Source organism: Cherax quadricarinatus, chromosome 74, assembly GCF_038502225.1.
Source record: "Cherax quadricarinatus isolate ZL_2023a chromosome 74, ASM3850222v1, whole genome shotgun sequence".
In the NCBI taxonomy this organism is placed as follows: domain Eukaryota; kingdom Metazoa; phylum Arthropoda; class Malacostraca; order Decapoda; family Parastacidae; genus Cherax; species Cherax quadricarinatus.
This window is the reverse complement of record NC_091365.1, coordinates 12,669,575-12,696,690: the sequence shown is the minus strand read 5'-3', so window position 1 is coordinate 12,696,690 and position 27,116 is coordinate 12,669,575. Positions and strand designations below refer to the sequence as shown.

General features: G+C 41.3%; 1 long non-coding RNA gene across 1 annotated transcript in view; it reads left to right on the top strand.

Annotated features, from left to right (window-relative positions):
* Nucleotides 1–3,150: 3,150 nt before the first annotated feature.
* The window catches only part of LOC138854918 (uncharacterized), a 281,560-nt gene continuing 257,594 nt past the window's right edge, over nt 3,151–27,116 (top strand). The window contains exon 1 of the long non-coding RNA XR_011394081.1: nt 3,151–3,250. This is a non-coding gene — a long non-coding RNA (uncharacterized lncRNA). The remainder of the gene's footprint in view (nt 3,251–27,116) is intronic.

Genomic DNA, 27,116 nt, shown 5'->3' with positions numbered 1-27,116 from the left:
ATTCCAGTGTCTCGGAGAGTATTCCAGTGTCCCAGAGGGTATTCCAGTGTCTCGGAGAGTATTCCAGTGCTCCAGAGAGTATTCCAGTGTCCCAGAGAGTATTCCAGTGTCCCAGATAGTATTCCAGTGTCCCAGAGAGTATTCCAGTGTCCCAGAGAGTATTCCAGTGTCCCAGAGAGTATTCCAGTGTCTCAGAGAGTATTCCAGTGTCCCAGAGAGTATTCCAGTGCCCCAGAGAGTATTCCAGTTTCTCAGGGAGTATTCCAGTGTCTCAGAGAGTATTCCAATGTCACGACTGTACCCAGTGATCCAAAACAGTTTCCAAAGTGTCCCCAACAGTTTCCCCAGAGGCGAAACCATTTTCTCCTATGTCCCAGAGAGTATCCCAGTGATCTCAAACAGTATCCCAGCCCCACAAACAGCATCCCAATGACCCAAGCATTATGTAAGCGTCTTAAATGGCATTCTACTTTCTCAAACAGTATGGCAGTGTCCCAAATAGTATCCCAATGTAATAAACAGTATTCCACTGTCCCAAACAGTGTCCCCAGTGTTCTACACAGCATTTTGGTGTCTCATACAATACAGTATCCCAGTGTCCCAGGCAATATCCTAAGGTCTCATATAGTATCCACGGTTCCAGAGAGTATCCCAGGGTCTCAGACAGTATTCCAGACGGTTTCCTAGCTTCACAGACAGTATCGCAGTCCCAGACAGTATTCCAGGGTCCCAGACGTTTTATCCGAGCCCTGACAGTCTACCAGTGTTCCGAACAGTATCCCAGTGCCCCAGACAGTATCCCCGATTCCTAGACAGTATCCCAGGGTCCCAGTGTCCCAAGATCCTAGTATCCCAGGGTCCTAGTATCCTAGGGTCCTAGTATCCCAGGGTCCTAGTATCCCAGGGTCTTAGTATCCCAGGGTCTTAGTATCCCAGGGTTCCAGACAGTGTCCCAAGATCCTAGTATCCCATGGCCCTAGTATCTCCAGGGTCTTAGTATTCCAGGGTCCTAGTATCCCAGGATCCTATTATCCCAGGGTCCTATTATTCCAGGGTTCTATTATCCCAGGGTCCTATTATCCCAGGGTCCTATTATCCCAGGGTTCTATTATCCCATGGTTCTATTATCCCAGGGTTCTATTATCCATGGGTCCTAGTATCCCAGGGTCCTAGTATCCCCGGATCCCAGTATCCCAGCACCTCAGTATCTCAGGGCCCTAGTATCTCAGGGCCTTAGTATCTCAGGGTTCTATTATCCCAGCGTCCTAATATCTCAGGGTGTTCCCACGGTCCTAGTATCTGTGTCCTAGTATCTGTGTCCTAGTATCCAAGTCTCCCACACAACGTTAAAGACAATCATAAATCTAGATACATATAAAAACAGAAGGTTTTCTATCTCACCCGACTCTGGTGGCCCGAAAAATAAAGCCAGCCATCGATTAATATTGTTCTGCGTGACAGATTAATTTTGCAATTAATTATGCAGAGAGAAACGGCCCATCCAACCACTAAACAAATTCTGGTCTTATCGCTCAACAGTCTGCGGGATCGCTCAGTCATGTTACAATAATTAGATTATACAGGCGAAGTGGGAAAAAATATGTGAGTGTATAAAGAGAGAGAGAGAGAGAGAGAGAGAGAGAGAGAGAGAGAGAGAGAGAGAGGAGGAGGAGGAGGAGGAGGAGGAGGATAGAGAGGGGTGAAGACAGGTAAGGTAAGTTTTCTAAAGTTCTTTTGGTACAAAATTATTAATTTTTCATTAACATAAATGAAAAAAATATATCTGTATATAAGTCGTGCCGAATAAGTAAAACTGGTCATTTAGCAAGAAATCATTTAAAATTAAGACCTTTCTATAATTTTCTCTTATACATTTAAAAATATATTTTTTCATTTATGTTAATGTAAAAATTAATGAATTAAATCACTTAGAAAACTTACCTTAACTTATTATAACAAGCGCAATTTAATTTAGCCTAATCCAACTAAATATATTTTAGATAAGTTTACAATAATTTAATAAACAAACACAAAGAAATATTTTTTATCGTTAGGTTCAGAAAGATTTTTGCGAAATTATTGCATACACAAATTTTCACTTGTCCTATATGGCAAGATGAACGTTGCTATTTAAGCCAAGATCGCAAGTTCTGCCTATTCGGCACGACATATATATATATATATATATATATATATATATATATATATATATATATATAATGTCGTGCCGAATATGTAAAACAGGTCAATTAGCAAGAACTCATTTAAAATTAAGTCCTTTCTGAAAGTTTCTCTTATACGTTTAAAGATATATATTTTTCATTAATGTTGATGTAAAAATTTATAATTTTGCACCAAAAGGAACTTAGAAAACTTACCTAACCTTATTATAACAAGCGCAATTTATTTTAGCCTAACCCAACTAAATATATTTTAGATTTGGTTACAATAATTTAATACTAAACAAACACAGTGAAATATATTTTTTTCGTTAGGTTCAGAATGATTTTGGCGAAATTATTGCATACACAAATTTTCACTTGTCCTATATGGCAAGATGAGCGTTGCTATTTAAGCCAAGATCGCAAGTTCTGCCTATTCGGCACGACATATATATATATATATATATATATATATATATATATATATATATATATATATATATATATATATATATATCATATATATATATGTCGTGCCGAATATGTAAAACTGGTCAATTAACAAAAACTCATTTAAAATTAAGTCCTTTCTAAGATTTTCTCTCATACTTTTAAAGAACTTAGAAAAATTACCTAACCTTATTATAACAAGCGCAATTTATTTTAGCCTAACCCAACTAAATATATTTTAGATTTGTTTACAGTAATTTAATACTACTAAACAAACACAGTGAAATATATTTTTTTGGTTAGGTTCAGAATGATTTTGGCGAAATTATTGCCTACACAAATTTTCGCTTGTCCTATATGGCAAGATGATCGTTGCTATTTAAGCCAAGATCGCAAGTTCTGCCTATTCGGCACGACATATATATATATATATATATATATATATATATATATATATATATATATATATATATATATATATTTGTGTGTGTGTGTGTACTCTGGCTATGAAAAACTGTAACCCACTAACGTCTGTTTCCTTCATTAGGAAAACACGCTAAGTGATCGCTTACGACGAGGATAGACTGGTGTGTTAGCAGTCAGCAAGACCACGTAGCCATCACAACCTGGTTGATCAGGTACGTTTAGCTCTTCTTGAAAACTCCTCTCTCCTTCCCGAGTGCATTTCTGATACCTCCTAGTAGTAAGTTGAAAAATCTTGGGCCATGGATGTTGATACAGTGTTCTCTTACTGTGCCTATGGCTCGCTTACCCCATCCCCTATGCACTTCACTGGATATACTATACATTTTCTCCCATGTCTTTCTCTTCTATAATTTGATAAAGCAGTCTGCAGGTAATTAACGAGGCCCTCAAGTATCCTCATGTATTTACTATCAAGAATAAATCCTTTTTCCGTCCAACAAAGAATTCAAATGCGTTAATGCGTTCACAATAGTTAAGATGCTTTATTAATTCTATGAGCAGTGTACGACCTCTGAACATTTTCCAGCCCTTCTCTCTCGCCAGTCTTGAAACTTGTTGTGGACAAAGAAAAGTATTCAAGTCGTGAGAGCACAAGTGAAATGAAAAGTACTGTAATTTAATAATCTTTTTTTGTTTCGAAAATTCTAATAACCCAACCTGTCTTGTTATGGTCTTTGCTGCATTTCCACTGTTGAGTTTTCTAAATGACAGAACTGACATAATTTTGCCAATTTTGCCAGTTTCTTATGTTATACAATATAGTCCCTCTACATTCTGTGTATTGTTATCATTTTAAGGTCTTCGTTCTTTCCATCTCCAAATAGTTAAAATTTGTAATAACTGAACATAATGTCATTTTCGTTTACCTATTGTAAAACTTTGCTCAAATTTGTAGCATACGTGTTTCACTTACTGAGGCAAATTTCTTACATATTTAGGTATCGTCAGCAAATGATAAGGAGCTGTGGTTTGTCTCCTTGTCAGTACCTTCTCTGAGGAAGAGAAAAAGTTGAGGTACTTATGCAACATTTGGGTATTTTTATCCTGGAAACGTTTTGCCAGCCAGTGGCTCTTCAGCCTGAGGAAGCCACTGGCTGGTGAAACGTTTCCAGAATAAAGATACCCAAATGTTAAACAAGTGTCTCGTTTATCAACTTGTTGGTTTTCTAAATCATTTATTCAGGAGATTATGAGAGTGTCTTGTGCCACTGAATTTTTTAACTCTGCTGAAACTAGAATTTATTATAAGAACATAAGACCATAAGAAAGGAGGAACACTGCAGGAGGCCTGCTGGCCCATACTAGGCAGGTCCTTTACAATTCATCCCACTAACAAAACATTTGCCCAACCCAATTTTCAATGCCACCCAAGAAATAAGCTCTGATGTGAAAGTCCCACTCATGTACTTATCCAACCTAGATTTGAAACTAATATCCAAGCTCCTACTTTTCCTGTTTACCTGGAGTTTACCTGGAGAGAGTTCCGGGGGTCAACGCCCCCGCGGCCCGGTCTGAGACCAGGCCTCCTGGTGGATCAGAGCCTGATCAACCAGGCTGTTGCTGCTGGCTGCACGCAAACCAACATACGAGCCACAGCCCGGCTGATCCGGAACTGACTTTAGGTGCTTGTCCAGTGCCAGCTTGAAGACTGCCAGGGGTCTGTTGGTAATCCCCCTTATGTGTGCTGGGAGGCAGTTGAACAGTCTCGGGCCCCTGACACTTATTGTATGGTCTCTTAACGTGCTAGTGACACCCCTGCTTTTCATTGGGGGGATGGTGCATCGTCTGCCAAGTCTTTTGCTTTCGTAGTGGGTGATTTTCGTGTGCAAGTTCGGTACTAGTCCCTCTAGGATTTTCCAGGTGTATATAATCATGTATCTCTCCCTCCTGCGTTCCAGGGAATACAGGTTTAGGAACCTCAAGCGCTCCCAATAATTGAGGTGTTTTATCTCCGTTATGCGCGCCGTGAAAGTTCTCTGTACATTTTCTAGGTCGGCAATTTCACCTGCCTTGAAAGGTGCTGTTAGTGTGCAGCAATATTCCAGCCTAGATAGAACAAGTGACCTGAAGAGTGTCATCATGGGCTTGGCCTCCCTAGTTTTGAAGGTTCTCATTATCCATCCTGTCATTTTTCTAGCAGATGCGATTGATACAATGTTATGGTCCTTGAAGGTGAGATCCTCCGACATGATCACTCCCAGGTCTTTGACGTTGGTGTTTCGCTCTATTTTGTGGCCAGAATTTGTTTTGTACTCTGATGAAGATTTAATTTCCTCATGTTTACCATATCTGAGTAATTGAAATTTCTCATCGTTGAACTTCATATTGTTTTCTGCAGCCCACTGAAAGATTTGGTTGATGTCTGCCTGGAGCTTTGCAGTGTCTGCAATGGAAGACACTGTCATGCAGATTCGGGTGTCATCTGCAAAGGAAGACACGGTGCTGTGGCTGACATCCTTGTCTATGTCGGATATAAGGATGAGGAACAAGATGGGAGCGAGTACTGTGCCTTGTGGAACAGAGCTTTTCACCGTAGCTGCCTCGGACTTTACTCTGTTGACGACTACTCTCTGTGTTCTGTTAGTGAGGAAATTATAGATCCATCGACCGACTTTTCCTGTTATTCCTTTAGCACGCATTTTGTGCGCTATTACGCCATGGTCACACTTGTCGAAGGCTTTTGCAAAGTCTGTATATATTACATCTGCATTCTTTTTGTCTTCTAGTGCATTTAGGACCTTGTCGTAGTGGTCCAATAGTTGAGACAGACAGGAGCGACCTGTTCTAAACCCATGTTGCCCTGGGTTGTGTAACTGATGGGTTTCTAGATGCGTGGTGATCTTGCTTCTTAGGACCCTTTCAAAGATTTTTATGATATGGGATGTTAGTGCTATTGGTCTGTAGTTCTTTGCTGTTGCTTTACTGCCCCCTTTGTGGAGTGGGGCTATGTCTGTTGTTTTTAGTAACTGTGGGACGATCCCCGTGTCCATGCTCCCTCTCCATAGGATGGAAAAGGCTCGTGATAGGGGCTTCTTGCAGTTCTTGATGAACACAGAGTTCCATGAGTCTGGCCCTGGGGCAGAGTGCATGGGCATGTCATTTATCGCCTGTTCGCAGTCATTTGGCGTCAGGATAACATCGGATAGGCTTGTGTTAATCAAATTTTGTGGCTCTCTCATAAAAAATTCATTTTGATCTTCGACTCTCAGTCTGGTTAGCGGCTTGCTAAAAACTGAGTCATATTGGGACTTGAGTAGCTCACTCATTTCCTTGTTGTCATCTGTGTAGGACCCATCTTGTTTAAGTAGGGGCCCAATACTGGACGTTGTTCTCGATTTTGATTTGGCATAGGAGAAGAAATACTTTGGGTTTCTTTCGATTTCATTTATGGCTTTTAGTTCTTCCCGCGATTCCTGACTCCTAAAGGATTCTTTTAGCTTAAGTTCGATGCTTGCTATTTCTCTGACCAGTGTCTCCCTACGCATTTCAGATATATTGACCTCTTTTAGCCGCTCTGTTATTCTTTTCCGTCGCCTGTAAAGGGAGCGCCTGTCTCTTTCTGTTTTACATCTACTCCTCCTTTTTCTTAGAGGAATAAGCCTTGTGCATACATCGAGTGCTACCGAGTTAATCTGTTCTAGGCATAAGTTGGGGTCTGTGTTGCTTAGTATATCTTCCCAGCTTATATCGGTTAGGACTTGGTTTACTTGGTCCCACTTTATGTTTTTGTTATTGAAGTTGAATTTGGTGAATGCTCCCTCGTGACTAATCTCATTATGTCGGTCTGGGGCTCCGCGCATACATGACTGAACCTCAATTATGTTGTGATCTGAGTATATTGTTTTTGATATGGTGATATTTCTTATCAGATCATCATTGTTAGTGAAGATGAGGTCTAGTGTATTCTCCAGTCTAGTAGGCTCTATTATTTGCTGTAATGCCAATTGACTTCATTTTTTGAACTATTTCTTCATTGTCATATGTCAAAATTACTTGGCAGAATCCGTGTAAATTATATCGTCGTTTACTGTATTATTTAGTTTCCATATTTATTCATAAAAATGCGCTTAACCCGGGAGGGCTATACAGTACACACTGCAGTTTATATTTAAGACGTTGTCTGAAACCTGGCTGCTCGACAATGGTTGCCAAAAGTAACAGCACATCAATAAGAAGCCAATTGTTTTATCTGCATTATTAGTAGTTCGTTTTACTCCTCTCGCGACATCAATATCACGGACAACGTACAGCACCGGCCACTCCCTCGGAGGTCCTCAATGACACTTCATTGCTAGCCTTTTGTTCTCTGAAATTATATCTGTCGGACTTCCTTTTTTTACACTACCTTGTGAAGTCTGGGTTAGACTATAGTGGCTCCCTCTCGGCCTCTGATACTAAGGGGTAGATGTTCCTATTGCCGTAGTGGCGGGATCGCTTCCTGAATTTGTGCCTAACGTGTCCTCCCTCGTTACAGCGTTGTTTTTATCCTATTACGGACTTAACCCAGTTTTTTAAGATTAATTACATACAAAAATACAATAAGGATAAAATCTTTTGACGACCGAGCATAGATCAGGGAGACACTGGGAAGAGTGTTATATCGTACACCACTGAACCAACGCCTAGTTTTTAAAACGAAAGTAACAAAAAATTACCGTAATTTATAAGGCGCACGAGCATATAAGACGATGTTTAAAAACAGTTGTAACGATTTAGATTTTGCCACCGAAGTGGCTAGTTTATTGTGTAGTTGTAACGTAACGTTAGACAACAACTGCTAAAGCGTAACTCAAAGCCTACCCTTGACCCTGACCTTGAGTATATAAGGCGCAGGATGATTTTTCCAAAACTTTTTTGTGTAGGATAAAGGCGCGCCTTATATGCCGGAAAATACGGTACGTTCTTTTAGGAGAAAGGGTTATTATTTTTGGTCATATTTTACCTGGCATGCCTCTATATCAGTGTCATAGGTTATGATGTTGAAGATTGTAGGGTAGAAAAAAATAGCAGATATACTCTAGAATCGAAGGTATATGTTGAAGCCTAAGTAATTTAATTCCACAGTTATGCTTCAGGCAGAAAATCCAATTGCAAAATTTAGCGTGGTGTGAGGCCGGTTACCTGGACATATTAACTGACATACTTAGTGGTTTCAGTGTATCTGTTCGATAACAAATGAGCAGTGTATCGGTTCAGAATTTGGTCTATACTGTATGGTTCAGAGTTTAGTCAGTGACGTACAGTTCAGATTATTATTATTATAATCAAAAAGAAGTACGGTTCAGAGTTTGAGCCATGTTGTACTGTACAGAATTTGGTTCACGTACTGTCCCGAGGTTGGTTAATGTTATACGGGTCGGAGTTTGGTGCATTATATATATGGTCCAAAAGTTGGTTAGCGATGTACGGTCCAGAGATGGGTTCATGATGTACGGTCCAGAGACCAGAGATGGGTTCATGATGTACGGTCCAGAGACCAGAGATGGGTTCATGATGTACGGTCCAGTGTTTAGTGAGTGCTTAAAGATCTAGAATTTGGTGCGTCATGTAAGGCCATTACAGCAAGGCTGTACTGGCCTTACATGTACTGGCCTTACATGTACTGGCCTTACATGTACTGGCCTTACATGTACTGGCCTTACATGTACTGACCTTACATGTACTGGCCTTACATGTACTGGCCTTACATGTACTGGCCTTACATGTACTGACCTTACATGTACTGACCTTACATGTACTGGCCTTACATGTACTGGCCTTACATGTACTGACCTTACATGTACTGGCCAGTACAGCATGGCCTTCCATGTACTGGCCACTACAGCATGGCTGTACTGGCCAGAGATTGGTCCATGCTGTATGCCGTTGTTTTTAAGGTCACATTTGCGTTACTGAAAATTTAATTTTTACGAATTTCGAAGAAAAAATATATAAATGCATAGGTAAAGAAAATGTTACGAAAGTCTTCAAAATTAAAAGTTGAAAATTCTAAATTAATATTCTAAATCGCATATAACAACAGCAACAAAAATAATCATAATAAACAGCAGTAATAAAAATGCTGTATCAAATGAGGTAAACTTTAAAATCTGTTACATAAATCTGTAGACATTACTTGGGATGCAAATTAAACCATTGGCAATGAAGGGCGAGAAAGGAAAAAGGACGTATGTTTGTGTGCGTGTGCGTGTGTGTGTCTGTGCGCGAGTGCGTGTACGTGTACATAGCGCCCCCGGGAGGACCACATAATTGAGGCAGTTTATCGAATCTTGTACCTCCAGGGTCCCTTGCTTCTCACACAAGATATATGATGTCATTAGTAGGTGCTCCCACTTTGTCATGACGTCCAGGAAGAGACTAGGGAACTAGCGAGGAGGACAAGACGAAGGAAGGCAGACAGAATGAAAAATATGGGCTGAAAGAATGGAGAGAGAGAGAGAGAGAGAGAGAGTGAGAGAGAGACGAGAGTACAGACATATCACGAAATTTATAAGTTGGTCAAAATCCATGATCACTTTATTTTTCAATTTCTTTCCTCAAGCACCGCAATTTCTCTTCCCAGCTCCACTCAGAGGAAGAATAGAGTTCCACCGTAGCCCTGGTGAAGCGATATAGAGTCCTGCTCCGATTTATTGCTCTACCTTCTCTGGAGTGAATAGAGGTTGAATGGCCTGGAAGTTTTTGAAGAGCACAAGAGTTGTCAGTGGCAGAGTTGCACGGCACTTTAAAAGCGTGCAATGACGGTGCTCAAGAGCTCTTGGTCTAGGGAATTGGAGCTGTCCTTTCTATCCTCGGAATAAACTGGATTATCTCTTCTTTTCCAGACGAAATATAACTCATACCAAACCACGGTATGGATGGGGTTAGAACTCATGGCAAGTGAGTCATAAAATCCCACCCGTACCGTGGTTTGTTTACAATCGCGTTACGATTTCGCGAGGAAAATAATTCAGCCGTCATTTTTTTTAGAAGACTCATTATTTCAAGTGACAAGTCGCCAAGCTGAAAGTGACAAAGAAAATAATATCATGGGAAAGTTCGGCATATCACAATACAAGTGGTAGGGACTCAGGTTTGTTTTCCAGCCAAAACTATTCTACACTCAAGCAGTTTAGGCGATACTGTTACGGAAATATGCAACATTTCGCATGAGAGTCAATGCGTAACCGAGGAAATGTTAGGGATCTTGTAAAACAAAACCACCGTTTTTAGCCCAAATGCTTGATAATTAGAAAGGAATGTGTTTCCCAAAAGGATCACATGGTTATATAGGATCACCTGGTTACATGGGATCACATAGCCAAATAGAAGCACAAGTCTGACCAAAACGTCCTCATGAATTTATTATTTGTGCGGGTTATTTGCTTATTGTTCCAGTCACGGTATTGTGCCTTTTTATTCTTTATATCGATACTATGTTGGTTCTACCTCTTCTTTAGTATATGGCAACACTGGAGAATACATATGGAAACACATTTATGCATGGCAATACGTGGGAAGGGCAAACAACAGAAGTTCCAATAAGTTATATTGAATCTGTTTTCTGTTTAGATATCTGAGATAGAGTTCCTGGTCTCACTCTTCTAGTAAGCAGTGTTTCAGAACTCTAAGAGTACCAGTACTCAAGGAATAATCGGGTTGCACTATTCAGCTTCAAAAATTGTGTATTCAGTCACCAACAGTAAAAATCTATTCATTTGTTTGAACGTCGTTTTCTTTATAACTACAGTAGTTTTCCCATACAAGGCATCTAACTTAATTTAAGTATCTATTTTCCTGAATATGAAGAGCGTTCTAGGTAATGTTCCTAAATGCTAGAGTTCCAGTGCCAAATGCTCTCAGAAATTTCTTTTCTTTATTTTGCATCACATCTGAGAAGTTTTGCAATGGTTATTATTATATCCTGGAGGTTCATTATGTGATCGATGTTCTGCGTTATGTGCTTTTGTATGTAGCAAGAGTCCAGTATCTAGTTCTCATGAGTATCACATTTTTCCGAAATTAAGAATGAGAATCACAAAAACGTGGCTGGAACGATTCACAACTTGAAACAAAATGACGTTTAGGTCGCCCTGAACCATTATCAGATGTAGATAGTTTTACAATGGTCATTATCATTATGACTCAGGAGTCTATACTCCAGAAGTTAACTGCTTTTTATGCCCCGGGAAAGCTATGCAACTACCATTGTATGACGCTAGCTTTCAGTTTCTAGTTTTTTAAGACCAGTTTTTTTATGTTTATAGTGGTAATTATTATAATGACCACAAAAAAAACTGTATTCCCCCAGTTAACTGCCTTGTGTGCTCCCGGCAAAACTATCCGCATACCTTCGCATGTGGCAAGGTTCCAGGTACTTCCAGGCGCGGCATCGTGGTAAAAGAAACGCCTTGTCAAAGCCCATTTTTCCAGGCCTTGACAGCTGATGGAGCGGCCACGTCGACTGGATGGTGGGGGAAAAAATGAGAGACTTTGTTCTCCCTGGAACATGATTAACGCCAGGAGGTTAGTCAGCGAGTGGTGACTGCGGAATGGCTGGAAGGTGATGCAGTATCTGAGAAACGCACCGCTAGCTGATCAAAGACCTCCGCTGATTGATTTAGGCAGCTATTGAATATGAGGCCAGTAAGGACTGAAAATATACTACCATTAAGAGGCTTTAATGACGAGGGAGTTTGGAAGAGGTAAAGATGGTAGAAAATATCAGGTCATCTGAAGAAGCGTTCTAGCCTACCTTTTTCCAAAACGAAAACAAAAATTTATGCAAATTCTCTGAGTAGAGAAATTAAGTTATTTTATACTGCGTAAATTTTAGCATGGTTTACCTGGAGAGTTTACCTGGAGAGAGTTCCGGGGGTCAACGCCCCCGCGGCCCGGTCTGTGACCAGGCCTCCTTAGGTCAGTGTCCCAGGATGCGACCCACACCAGTCGACTAACACCCAAGTACCCATTTTACTGATGGTGAACATAGACAACAGGTGGAAAGAAACACGCCCAATGTTTCTACTCTGGCTGGGAATCGAACCCAGGCCCTCACCGTGTGAAGCGAGAGCGTTAACCACCAGGCCACCAGGTTAGGTTAGGCTACAGTGAATGGCATATCAAATGTGTGTATAACTTCAGTTAATGGTCATCAAAGGTTTCATCCTCCTGTGTGCGGGTTGTGTGTATTCCTCCAGTCACCGTATTGTGCCTTATTCTTTCAGTTCTCAGTTTTCCTTCAGAGGAGTGATTCTCCAGGGGATTCAAATAATATTTCTAGGTGCTCGGTGGTTATGTATGGCAGTTGATGGGCATTAGTAATGTGTGTAGGCTATCATCACGTCGAATTAGAGTGAAGAGCTGAAACGCGCCCAGGGACATAATGATGCAGCCTAAATTTAAGACAGACAGACGTTTAAGCGATTATGCTGGAAGTTATCTTTTCAGTGACTAGTCAAAAAGCAGAAAATCGCAGCGCATTTTCCGGTGAATTTACGAGAGCGACCGAGGGAAGTGGTGGGTTACACAACTTCTCTGCCTCTTATGAGTTTTTCGAAGCGAAAAAAGACTTTTGACGTTTCCAACGGTTTAAAAATATGGCAGCAGACAGGACTGTCAGTGAGGGACGTACGGGGATGGGTCCTGGATACACCTCTGTAAAAGGACACGTGAGCAAACACTAGGACATTAGAAAATGTTTCGTCCTTTGACCTTGATCGCTTCTAACACGTTAGAAGTAATCAAGGTCCCAGGACCGAAGTATTTTCTAATAATATATCCTAGTGTTTGCTCATGTGGCTTTTTCAGCCTTAGTAAGGTTTATACCATGCACTGCTCCGTCTGGAGGTGTTATTGTGTTGTTGTTAGCGTCGTGGCCACTGTAATCTTGGGGTGGCATCCGTCACCCTCAGCCGGTCTCCTGCCAGCCATTTCTCACGTGGAATCACAACCATTACGAGGTGCTGGAATAAACACACTACTCTCTCCCCGGCGTACCTGCAAATGTTGTTTTTCTCGAGTAAGTGGCACTACTGACGATGATGGCGTCGTTATGGTCGTCTGGAGTATAGGTGTGGGGCGGTGCTGATGGTGGTGTGGAGCTAATGCTGGTGTGGTGAAATGGTGCAACTGCATTGAATGGGAAGTGAGTTGTATTGCTTATGTTGTGATGGTGTGACACTGGGATTCTTGCATGGTGCTAGTATAGAGCTAGTATGGTGATTGTAAAATATTGGTGAGAAAAATACACGTGCAACAATTGGGAATTTTTTCGAGAGACTTTTCGCCCACCATTGTCTTCATCAATCACTTTCAGTCTCTCAAAGTAATTATTTTCTCGCATTATAACATTTCTTAAAAATTCGTTAATTACATCCCAGAATTCTTCTCTAACTTCCTCTTTCAGGTCGAACTGTATAAACGGTTATTATATCCCATTTCTCATATTATAAATGGTATGCCTGTGCTACAGACTTCTTCGGCCGAATACAAGTGATGATAGCGTGGAGCTGCATGATTTACAAAACACCAGAATAATTTACATTTTCAGTGCTTCTCTGATAGTGCTGCGTTGGGTTGGTCGTGCTGTGTTGGATAGTCTTGCTGTATTGGGCTAGTCGTGCTGAGTAGGTTGCTCTTGCTTTAATGGGCTAGTCGTGCTGTGTTGGCTGGTTTTGCTGTATTGGGCTAATCGTGCCGTGCTGGGTTGGTCGTGCTGTGTTGGGTAGGTCGTGCTGTGTTGGGTAAGCCATGCTGTCATGAGCTAGTCGTGCCGTGCTGGTCGTGCTGTGTTGGGCTGGTCATGTTGTGTTGAGCTGGTCGTGTTATATTTGTATTAGACTTCTAACGATCTGCCTGCTGGTGCCGTGGCAAGGGATTATCAGCTTTAAGTCAATTTCAATTAGATATATTTTCATTTTTCTTAATGATGTTATAGTAACTATTGTTGGCTTTTGTTTGACAATATGAGATAACTGGAAATTAATTAATCTTTCGGTGAGCTACAAATTTTATCTGTATTAACTGGTTGGTTAATGGTTGGATAATGGGAATTAAAGCGTATTGGCTACACGAGGGTCATTAAAGCTACATATAACTTGTTCTCCATCAGTCAAGAGTACTTTAATCTATAAAATAGGAATTACAGCAAACTCTCAGCGTTTAAAACACAAACACACACACACACACACACACACACACATACACACACACACACACACACACACACACACACACACACACACACACACACACACACACATTATATATATATTTTTTTTTTCAACAAGTCGGCCGTCTCCCACCGAGGCAGGGTGACCCAAAGAGAAAGAAAATCCCTAAAAAGAAAATACTTTCATCATTCAACACTTTCACCTCACTCACACATAATCACTGTTTTTGCAGAGGTGCTCAGAACACAACAGTTTAGAAGTATATATGTATAAAAATACACAATATATCTCTCCAAACTGCCAATATCCCGAACCCCTCCTTTAGAGTGCAGGCAATGTACTTCCCATTTCCAGGACTCAGGTCCGGTTATATAAAAATAACCGGTTTTCCTGAATCCCTTCACTAAGTATTACCCTGCTCACACTCCAATAGATCGTCAGGTCCCAAATACCATTTGTCTCCATTCACTCCTATCTAACACGCTCACGCACGCTTGCTGGAAGTCCAAACCCCTCGCCCACAACTCCTTTACCCCCTCCCTCCAACCTTTTAGAGGACGACCCCTACCCCGCCTTCCCCCTACAGATTTATGCGCTCTCCATGTCATTCTACTTTGATCCATTCTCTCTAAATGACCAAACCACCTCAACGAACCCTCTTCAGCCCTCTGACTAATACTTTTATTAACTCCACACCTTCTCCTAATTTCCACACTCCGAATTTTCTGCATAATATTTACACCACACATTGCTCTTAGACAGGACATCTCCACTGCCTCCAACCGCCTCCTTGCTGCAGCATTTACAACCCAAGCTTCACACCCATATAAGAGTGTTGGTACTACTATACTTTCATACATTCCCTTCTTTGCCTCCATAGATAACATTTTTTCCCTCCACAAGTATGAGTAGTGGGGGGTTGAAGAGGGTTGGAATAGTTTTAAAAATGCAGTATTAGAATGTGGGGCAGAAGTTTGTGGTTATAGAAGGGTGGGTGTAGGAGGAAAGAGGAGTAATTGGTGGAATGAAGAAGTAAAGGGTGTGATAAAAGAGAAAAAGTTAGCTTATGAGAGGTTTTTACAAAGCAGAAGTGTTATAAGAAGAGTAGAGTATATGGAGAGTAAAAGAAATGTGTAGAGAGTGGTGAGAGAGTGCAAAAGAAGAGCAGATGATAGAGTGGGAGAGGTACTGTCAAGAAATTTTAATGAAAATAAGAAAAAAATTTGGAGTTAAACAAGTTAAGAAAGCCTAGAGAATGAATGGATTTGTCAGTTAAAACAGAGTAGGGGAGTTAGTAGATGGAGAGATGGAGGTTTTGGGTAGATGGCGAGAATATTTTGAGGAACTTTTAAATATCGACGAAGAAAGGGAAGCGGTAATTTCATGCACTGGCCAGGGAGGTATATCATCTTTTAGGAGTGAAGAAGAGCAGGATGTGAATGTGGGGGAGGTGCGTGAGGCATTACGTAGAATGAAAGGGGGTAAAGCAGCTGGAACTGACGGAATCATGACTGAAATGTTAAAAGCAGGGGAGGATATACTGTTGGAGTGGTTGGTACTTTTGTTTAATAAATGTATGAAAGAGGGGAAGGTACCTAGGGATTGGCGGAGAGCATGTATAGTCCCTTTATATAAAGGGAAGGGGGACAAAAGAGATTGTAAAAATTATAGAGGAATAAGTTTACTGAGTATACCAGGAAAAGTGTACGGTAGGGTTATAATTGAAAGAATTAGAGGTAAGACAGAATGTAGGATTGCGGATGAGCAAGGAGGTTTTAGAGTGAGTAGGGGATGTGTAGATCAAGTGTTTACATTGAAGCATATATGTGAACAGTATTTAGATAAAGGTAGGGAAGTTTTTATTGCATTTATGGATTTAGAAAAGGCATATAATAGAGTGGATAGGGGAGCAATGTGGCAGATGCTGCAAGTATATGGAATAGGTGGTAAGTTACTAAATGCTGTAAAGAGTTTTTATGAGGATAGTGAGGCTCGGGTTAGGGTGTGTAGAAGAGAGGGAGACTACTTCCCGGTAAAAGTAGGTCTTAGACAGGGATGTGTAATGTCACCATGGTTGTTTAATATATTTATAGATGGGGTCGTAAAAGAAGTAAATGCTAGGGTGTTCAGAAGAGGGGTGGGATTAAATTATGGGGAATTAAATACAAAAGTTGCTTTTTGCTGATGATACTGTGCTTATGGGAGATTCTAAAGAAAAATTGCAAAGGTTAGTGGATGAGTTTGGGAATGTGTGCAAAGGTAGAAAGTTGAAAGTGAACAGAGAAAAGAGTAAGGTGATGTGGGTATCAAATGATTTAGATAAAGAAAAATTGGATATCAAGTTGGGGAGGAGGAGTATGGAAGAAGTGAATGTTTTCAGATACTTGGGAGCTGACGTGTCGGCGGATGGATTTATGAAGGATGAGGTTAATCATAGAATTGATGAGGGAAAAAAGGTGAGTGGTGCGTTGAGGTATATGTGGAGACAAAAAACGTTATCTATGGAGGCAAAGAAGGGAATGTATGAAAGTATAGTAGTACCAACACTCTTATATGGGTGTGAAGCTTGGGTTGTGAATGCAGCAGCGAGGAGGCGGTTGGAGGCAATGGAGATGTCCTGTCTAAGGGCAATGTGTGGTGTAAATATTATGCAGAAAATTCGAAGTGTGGAAATTAGGAGAAGGTGTGGAGTTAATAAAAGTATTAGTCAGAGGGCTGAAGAGGGTTTGTTGAGGTGGTTTGGTCATTTAGAGAGAATGGATCAAAGTAGAATGACATGGAGAGCGTATAAATCTGTAAGGGAAGGAAGGCGGGGTAGGGGTCGTCCTCGAAAAGGCTGGAAGGAAGGGGTAAGGGAGGTTTTGTGGGCGAGAGGCTTGGAATTCCAGCAGGCGTGCATGAGCGTGTTCGATAGGAGTGAATGGAGACGAATGGTATTTGGGACCTGACGATCTGTTGGAGTGTGAGCAGGGTAATATTTAGTGAAGGGATTCAGAGAATCCGGTTATTTTTACAAAACCGGACTTGAGTCCTGGAAATGGGAAGTACAATGCCTGCACTCTAAAGGAAGGGTTCGGGATATTAGCAGTTTGGAGGGATATGTTGTGTATCTTTTTACGTGTTTGTAGATGAATGGTTCAGAGAACCGACATGTTGATAAATTAGACACATGTGCAACTCTTGGGTATCTTTATTGAGGAAACGTTTCGCCACACAGTGGCTTCATCAGTCCATACGTAGGAGAAACTTGAAAAACAGGAGGAGAATGAGGTAATCAGTCCCTCAACCTTGAGTCGATGTGTTCAGTCCATCAATCTTGAATAGAATACGGCATATGAGCGGAGAAGCAGCTTGCCTAATTCTTGGGCACGACCTACTTCCACATTGAACAAATGTGACACCACCTATGACTGCTGCACCTCTCCTACCATACGGTTTATAAGCTGCTTCTCCGCTCATATGCCGTATTCTATTCAAGATTGATGGACTGAACACATCGACTCAAGGTTGAGGGACTGATTACCTCATTCTCCTCCTGTTTTTCAAGTTTCTCCTACGTATGGACTGATGAAGCCACTGTGTGGCGAAATGTTTCCTCAATAAAGATACCCAAGAGTTGCACATGTGTCTAATTTATCATCATTTTACATATATGCTTCTAAACTGTTGTGTTCTGAGCACCTCTGCAAAAACAGTGATTATATGTGAGTGAGGTGAAAGTGTTGAATGATGAAAGTATTTTTTTGGGGGGGGGGATTTTCTTTCTTTTTGGGTCACCCTGCCTCGGTGGGAGACGGCCGACTTGTTAAAAAAATATATATATATATTATACACAGACACGCAAAATAACCATGTACATAAAATATCAAAACGCTCTCCAGAAATAATTAAATGGTTGACAAAGTCTTCTGAAAGGCTTCGCCAACTCAGGATCCTTCATCAGGCTAAAAGAAAGCTGTGAGCAATAGCTGTATGAGAGAAAAATGGAAGGCGGTGGTGTGTTATAATTGTGGCATTATAACTCTGTAATATCTCCATGGGGAAGTGGAACAGAATTCTTCCTCCGTAAGCCATGCGTGTTGTAAGAGGCGACTAAAATGCCGGGAGCAAGGGGCTCCCGGCATTTTTTCTTTTTGGGCCACCCTGCCTTGGTGGGATACGGCCGGTGTGTTGAAAGAAAGAACTCTGTAATAAATGCTACTAGCCATTCCGAGTTTATATTCAACTAATTTCGTATACATATCCTCCATAAACGCATAATGATATAATTTTGACTAAAGATTAATTATACTGGCGTAAATGAGTCTATATAGGAAATACAACTACATAAATAATACAGGGAAATAAGTAAAGCTTTACCGTCTAATTCTTTTTTAAATTATCATAAAACTAGAAAATCTGCCTCACTAAAGAAACTGCTGCCAGTTTATTATAATTTTAATTATCTCTGTTTGTGGTTTTACCTGGAGTTTACCTGGAGAGAGTTCCGGGGGTCAACGCCCCCGCGTCCCGGTCTGTGACCAGGCGGCCTGGTGGATCAGAGCCTGATCAACCAGGCTGTTGCTGCTGGCTGCACGCAAACCAACGTACGAGCCACAGCCCGGCTGATCAGGAACCGACTTTAGGTGCTTGTCCAGTGCCAGCTTGAAGACTGCCAGGGGTCTGTTGGTAATCCCCCTTATATATGGCCAGAAAAAGAAAAACTTTCATCATCATTCACTCCACCACTGTCTTGCCAGAGGCATGCTTACACTACAGTTATAAAACTGCAACATTAACACCCCTCCTTCAGAGTGCAGGCACTGTACTTCCCATCTCCAGGACTCAAGTCCAGCCTGCCGGTTTCCCTGAACCCCTTCATAAATGTTACCTTGCTCACACTAACAGCACATAAAGTCCTAAAAACCATTGGTCTCTATTCACTCCTATCTAACATGCTCACACATGATTGCTAAAGTCCAAGCCCCTCGCACACAAAACCTCTTTTACCCCCTCTCTCCAAACTTATCTAAAATAAATGTTTTTTGTATTTTTAGATTAAAAAAGCTGCATATTCTTTCTTAAGACTGCATCTTGTATATGCATTTTCTTCATAGCGTAAAAGATGTAAAGGTTAAACAGTATATGCATTTTAGGTACGTATTAAACACTAGAAGACATTCAACACCTGGTAAAAACTTTGACACACTGTACTTTACAGTCACACTACTGTGCCTTCCACTGAGAAGGAAGATGTGAACTGGAAGTATGGTTTGTCAACTGTGGCATGCAAAGAGTACGTAACCTTTATTCGGCGCATGTACACACCCTCATTTACAGGCTATCTCCCCCAACCAGCGAACCAGGTTGCTAAGAGTTGATGATGGGGCCCCGTCGTTCAACTAGTGACCAGGTTCTAGCCAATAAGAAGATGGTTTTGGCAATCGCAGAGGTTATGTGGGTACCGCTCTCCTGTCTGCCCTTGTCATTCCCATTCTAGAGCTGGTTGAAGCACGGTCTGCTATCTTGTGGCTTCTATTTCTGCTTTGCTTACCGTGGAGTGCACTATACTTATCACTGTACATAGTGTACATATTGCTGATCTAAATTGGTGAAGGATAATATAAGTCTAAACTTTTTCTACTGTGTTTATTTGCTCCCATTACACCCTGGGTAACAGGCCATTTGGAATCCTGGGTTGTAATATCAACCATGTACATCTGAGAAACAAGAAAGGAAGAAAGATAAAGAATGGAATAGCAATATTAACTGCAAGGCTAATCTCAAGTGGGAAAATTTTTCAAATTTATATTACAGGTTAGTTGGTTAATCGGGTTAAAAGCCTAGCGACTACACGAAGGTCACTATTAACCACCAGTGAAGAAACCTTTAATCTATAAAATTGGGATTTAAAGTAAAATCTAAGCACATATATATATACTATGAGAGACCTCTCAGTGTAAGTGTCTTTATACAGTTATTAAAAAACACTCTTGTACTAACTCATCCAAAAATTACATTTCACGAAAATAATTTTTCGATGTATGCTCAGATTTGTATCCTTTTCCTATAAAGATTTCATAGAATACTTTTGTGAATTATAAATAAGATCAGCAATTATTTGTCCACATAATACTCCGATTAATTTATATATACTAAGTTGTATATAGCAATCCACGTTGAGCATTAGTATAGAAACGAGCTTTTTCCCTTTCTTTCTGCAGTATAAAGGTTATTATAGAAGTTAGTGTGTTTCCTCTCCTTCTGCAGTACAAAGAAGAACCATAAGCAGGAGTATAAAATTTTGATTGCATTCTAAGCCATAAGAAAATCTTTCTTAGTAAACACAACAGAGAGAAACGTAGGTAAAGCATGGAAACCACCAGATAACTCACCACTGTCTCGCATCACAAGAATCTGGTTATATATCCATGTTTGGTAACAGAACTGAACAAATGACTTGATAAGACTATGCTTATCACTGATGACTCTATATTTTAATATTCAGTAAGTAGTACATTTTATCAGTCGGTAGAAAGAGCCAGTGTAATGAAAACTTGACACTGTAACGTGTTTCAGCCTTTTGCTAGGTGAAAAAGGGCGAAAGGTGTAAGGAAACATGCCTAACGTGTCCACCCGAACTACGGGCTCTCAACATGTGAACTGATGGCGATACCAAATGAACTACAGAATATGTTTAGCAAGGGATTAATACCCCTGCCATGGGATTAATACCCTGGGATTAATACCCAGGTGTTAATACCCACAGATAATACCTATCTATACACTGATCGTAATATTCTTGAATCTTCTTTTAAAAGTGGGTTTTTCTCAGGCTGTGTACGTCATTTTTTCTCTTCAAGAGTGGAAGGAGCCTTGATGCTGGTGAAGGGTCCTTGGTCCAAGGAATTAGAGTCATCCTCTCCTTCCTTTGATCAAACTTAATTGTCGATGATTAAGAAACATGTGCAACAGTTGGGTATCTTCAGTATCTTCAGTCAAATACAGAGGCAGTAGGTGTAGGAGCGAAATGAAGATGTAATCAGTCCATCAACTTTGGAGAAATAGTATTTGAGGTGGTCAGTCCCTCAGCCTGGAAAAGAGTTCATGGTCTGGAAAGATATGAATCTGAAGGATGAGAACGGAGTCTCAAATACTATCGAAGGTGAGGTGGAAGATCTCGAAGACGTTGGAGGGGACGGGATTCACTAGCAGAAATACCCAAACTGTTGCACATGTGTTTTAATCATCAACTTGTTTGTATTTTAAGCTAATTGTCTGTCATTCCTAAGCTGCTTTGTCGCCTCTTTCCGTCCCTCGAACAACTCTTACCATCATCATTTATTCCTTCAGTGTGTCCTTAGTTTTTTTTTTTTTACCTCTATACATGAGGCAGTTTTTCCATTCTCCTTTTTTTCTCTCTCTCATTTTCTCGTTACACCTCTGTCTCTCTCGCACTTTCTCCTTCACGCTCTTTGCTATTCTCTCTCTCTGCTTACTTCCATTCACTTTCTTTTCTCTCGTCTCTTTTTTTCAGTTTTCTTTCCTCCATACATCTGTTTCTACTTTACTGTTTCCTTTCACCACTGTTCATCTCTAATTTTCATCCTCTTTTCACAACTACTTCTTCTTCCCTTCTGTTAAATATTCCATTCTCAGCCTCTCCGTCCCTCCCTCCATTTCTGCCTCTGCCAACTACCATACCCTTCTCTACACCCTCCACCATACTCTCCACTACCACCTCCACTACACCCTGCGCCACTCCCTCCAGCCACACCACCACACTCTCCATTACACCCCCCCACCATATTCTCCACCACACGCCTTCCACCACACCTTCCATCACACCCTTCCCCACACCTTCCATCACACACTCCACCACACCCTCCACCACACCCTCCACCACACCCTCCACCACACCCTCCACCACACCCTCCACCACTCCTGCATTGTGTGCCGCGGTATCAACACCTCAGACCAGGTACAAAAATAACACCTAAGAAGATTATACTGGAGTGGTCCAGACCATTTCTGTCCAGCGGTCCCTTGTTCGGTCACCCCCTCCCCTCAACTCCCACTCCTCAACCCCACCTTTACCATTCTCTCGCAGGGAAAAATATCCTCTGTGTACACCGACGGTAGAGACGAAAGACGAGATAGAGATGGATGGTTCGTAGAGCCTTGTGACCTGGAAGCGAGGAATGGGGACTGGAAGCCAAGCTGACAATAGAAGGAGTAAGAATGATAGAGTGAGGACAAAAGTGCCTAGGAGAGTCTATGGTGGTGGTAGTAGTGGTAGTGGTGGTTGGTGGTGGTGGTGGTAATGGTAGCGTGGTGTGGGACTGGTAGTAAAGGTGGTCTATAAAATCTTAAGGGAAATGGCAGAAAGTTGAGCTTGGCCCATGGCCGGGTTCCGGCAGTAGAAAGACTCGCGGAACTCGTCAAAGGTATATCAAAGGTATAAGGCATTAGCCAAATAAGTATTTCAGAGATTTCGTTCGTAAACATGTCTTAAGTTCCGTCACAACTCTCAGCAGCTGTGAAAGATCTCATCTGAATCTCAACAACTTGACGGCAGTTGAAGTAGTCAATCTAACTTGTCATCGGTATTCTGATGCCTTTTAGGAATTTTTGCGACGAAGAAAGATAAACAAAATATATCAAATAATTCTCTCTCTCTCTCTCTCTCTCTCTCTCTCTCTCTCTCTCTCTCTCTCTCTCTCTCTCTCGCTCTCTCTCTCTCTCTCTCTCTCTCTCTCTCTCTCTCTCTCTCTTTCTCTCTCTCTCTCTCTCTCTCTCTCTTTCACTCTCTATCTTGCTCTCTTCCTACCTCAGACACACATGAATATACAAAAACATGTAGACAGACTAAGTGGCAGATGGGATTAAAAGCAGCAAAAGCTGAATATTAACCATAACATATCCATATTAGAAGAAACACAACAGTAAAAGACTAAGGTAGCAAGACTGAAGAAGGAAGAAGGGAAACTCAAAAGAAACGAGAAGGAAGTCAGTGAGGAGAGCTGAACAAACGATATAAAGAGGTAACCTCGGAGAACGTATGTACACCTTCAGATAAACCAAGAAAGAGGGTACTGTATAATCTCCGGTCACGATACACATAACAGGGAAAGAGGTAAAACTTCTGAGTGAGCTGGATACAATGGGATCTGATAAGTATCACTGTGGATCAAGAGGTTGAAGGGGCACCGTCCACACACCTAGATAAAATCTACAGTAATTCGATAGGCACGGGGTAATTGCCAGAGGGCTAGAAGACAGCAAATGTAGTCCCAGTAATTAAGCAGACAGATAAGAAGCATCAAACTACAGACCAGTATCACCGACATGCATACTATGTAAGGTAATGGAGGCGATCAAGAGAGAAAGAACATAAGGCAAAATACCCTGACTGGAACAAAACACAAATATCCCGTACATAGGAGAGAGGACTTTACGACGACGTTTCGGACCGACTTGAACCATTTACAAAATGATCAAGAGAGAGGTGGTGCACTTACAGAAAAGGACACCATACTCAGGGGACTTAATAGGGTACACAGGGATAAACTGTTTGAGAAATAGGTACATGAGGGTACGGTTAAAAGCCAAAGACACAGATGAGTCTCAGGAATGTCAGGTAGTATTTATTCGGCCTCAGGGTGATCAGGAAGTGGAATGACCTTGACGAAGTTTCTCACACAGGAGAGAAACCACATCAGCGTTCAGTGTATCTGAAAAATATTAGTATAAAATACTATCTTGTTTTATATACGAGCGTCAGTATAGGAGATGAATCATATTAGTGCTTAAGCGAGTAAGAAATATTTTGGCCAAAAATGTTCTTTTGTGGCAGACACAATTGAAAGTACATTCATTAGCTGAAAAGGTGTACAATCGTGAAAAATACACAGGCGCAATTTAAGCTTAAATTATGACATTTCATGTAGACTCTTTATGAATCAGTTTGATAAATTAGACCATCACTTGGGTATCTTTATTGTCGAAGCGTTTCGCCACACAGTGGCTTCATCAGTCCATACAAAGGAGAATGGTGAAGAACAGGAGTAGTTCAAGGTAATGAGTTACTGAGCCTTGAGTCGATGTAGTCTGTCCATCAATCTAGAAAAGAATACAGCATATGTGCTTATATACCGTAGGCAGGAGAGGTGCAGCAGTCGTAGGAGGTAACCCATTAGACCAATGTGGAAGTAGGTCGTGCCTAAGGGTTAAGCAAGTGAAGAATTCCCTGTATTAAGATCCCAAGATGTTGCTGTGTCAGACAGGAATGTAAATGAATGGTTCAGAGAACCGACAAGTTGATAAATTAGACACATGTGTACTTGAGTATCTTTATTGAGGAAACGTAGGAGTGCACAAGAAGGTATGTACAAGGAGTGCACAATTACACATCCACATACATTCACGTATAAAATGAAAGTCATCGAAGTAAAGGCAAAAAATAATGATTCACCTTTACTAGTTACCCTCGTCCTACCTTACTCACACTATTATCATAAGAGGATCATTAACATGAAGCCATTCCCATTACCATTAAGAGGATTAAATGCTCGTGTTCACCGCGTGGAAGGACTTTATCATTCATAATCAATATGATTGTGTTTTAACATTTATTATTAATTTTCATCGCAATCCGCATTAAAATGATGAGTCTACATGACCTATCCGGAAGGGATTGTATTCAACTTTCAAAATATAGCAGAATATATAGATTTTAATATGTTTAAATATTTAAACCTAGAGTTTCCCATGTGAACTCCATGGTAATATATCTCGAGATATGTGTTTTTCTCAGAGTATATATGCTGAGAGTTTACACACACACACACACACACACACACACACACACACACACACACACACACACACACACACACACACATACACACACATACAGGCCGTGGAATAGCCTAGAAAGTGACGTAGTGGAGGCGGGAACCATACATAGTTTTAAGGCGAAGTATGATAGAGCTCATGGGGCAGGGAGAGAGAGGACCTAGTAGCAATCAGCGAAGAGGCGGGGCCAGGAGCTGTGAATCGACCCCTGCAACCACAAATAGGTGAGTACAAATAGGTGAGTACACACACAGCATCGAAAGTCAAGTCTGACCCGAAGCTGCTGTATAGCCACATCAGGAGGAAAACAGCAGTCAAGGACCAGGTAATCAGGCTGAGGAAAGGAGGAGGAGAGGTGACAAGTTACGACCAAGAGGTATGTGAGGAGCTCAACATGAAATGAAAAGAAGTATTTACAGTGGAGACAGGAAGAACTCCAGGAATTCACAATAGGGAGGTACACGAACAAGTGTTGAATGAAATACACACAAACGAGGAGGAGGTGAAGAAGCTGCTATGTGAACTTGATACCTCAAAGACGGTGGGACCAGACATCTCTCCGTGGGTCCTTAGAGAGGGAGCAGAGATGGTGTATGTGCCACTAACAAAAATCTTCAACACATCCACTGAAACTGGGCAACTACCTGAGGTATGGAAGATAGATGGTAAATGTAGTCCCAATTTTTAAGTAAAGAGACGAGACAGACACGAGGCATTAAATTACAGACCTGTGTCACTGACGTGCATAGTATGCAAAGTCATGGAGATCATCATCAGGAGGAGAGTGGTGGAGCACTTAGAAAGAGACAAGCTTATAAACGACAACCAGCACAGTTTCAGGGAAGGAAAATCCTGCGTCAAACCTACTGAAGTTTCATGACAAGGTGACAGAAGTAAGACAAGACAAGACAAGAGAGAGAGGAGTGGATAAACTGCATTTTCTTGGGCTGCAAGAAGTCCTTCGACACAGTTCCTCACAAGGGGTTAATGCAAAAGCTAGAGGATCAGGCACGTATAACAGGAAAGGCACTACAATGGTTCAGAGAATATCTGACAGGGAGGCAACAACGAGTCATGGTACTTGACGAAGTGTCAGATTGGGCGCCTGTGACGAGTGAGGTTCCACAGGGGTCACTCCTAAGACCTGTGCTGCTTTTGGTATATGTAAATGACATAACTGAAGGGATAGACTCAGAAGTGTCCTTGTTTGCAGATGATATGAAGTTAATGAGGAGAATTAAGTCGGTCGAGGATCAGACAGGACTACAAAGAGACATGGACAATTACAAGCCTGGTCCAGCAACTGGTTCCTTGAATTTAACCTTGCCAAATGCAAAGTCATGAAGATCGGGGAAGGGTAAAGAAGACCGTGGACAGAGTATAATCTAGGTGGCCAAAGACTACAAACCTCACTCAAAAAAAAAGATCTTGGGGTGATTATAATACCGAGCACATACATTCCCTGATGCGCACATCAATCGGATAACTGCTGCAGCATATGGACGTCTGGCAAACCTAAGAATAGCGTTCCGATACCTCTGTAAGGAGTCGTTCAAGACTGTACACCATATACGTCAGGCCCATATTGGAGTATGCAGCACCAGTTTGGAATCCTCACCTGGTCGAGCACGTCAAGAAATTAGAGAAAGTGCAAAGGTTTGCAATGAGACTAGTCTCAGAGCTAAAGGAATTGTTCTATGAAGAAAGGTAAGGAAAATCGGCCTGACGACACTGGAGGACAGGAGGGTTAGAGAAAACATGATAACGACATACAAAATTCTGCGTGGAATAGACAAGGTGGACAGACAGGATGTTCCATAGATGGAACGCAGAAACAAGGGGTCACACTTGGAAGTTGAAGACTCCGATGAGTCAAAGGGATGTTAGGAAGTATTTCTTCAGTCATAGAGTAGTCAGGAAGTGGAATAATCTAGCAAATGATGTAGTGGAGGCAGGAACCATATATATATCTTTAAGACGAGATATGATAAAGCTCATGGAGCAGGGAGAGAGAAGACCTAGTAGCGTT